The sequence below is a fragment of the Eimeria mitis genome, genomic scaffold (assembly GCF_000499745.2).
Source record: "Eimeria mitis Houghton genomic scaffold, Emh_scaff4271, whole genome shotgun sequence".
Lineage (NCBI taxonomy): Eukaryota > Apicomplexa > Conoidasida > Eucoccidiorida > Eimeriidae > Eimeria > Eimeria mitis.
In genome coordinates, this window is record NW_013572593.1 from 1,488 (window position 1) to 1,790 (window position 303).

Genomic DNA, 303 nt, shown 5'->3' on the forward strand with positions numbered 1-303 from the left:
TATAGATATATATTTTTTTTTTAGTCTATATAAAGATACATACATAAATAAAAAGATACATATATACATATATATACATACATAAACAAACAAACAAACAAACAAACAAACAAACAAACAAACAAACAAACAAACAAAGAAACAAAAATAAAAAAATAAAAAAATAAACAAAAAAACAAACAAACAAACAAACAAACAAACAAACAAACAAACAAAAATAAAAAAATAAAAAAAAAAAAAAACGAACCCTATCATCTCCGAGTATATAATCTGAGTCAGCACAAAGCCCCGCAATTTGTGCTG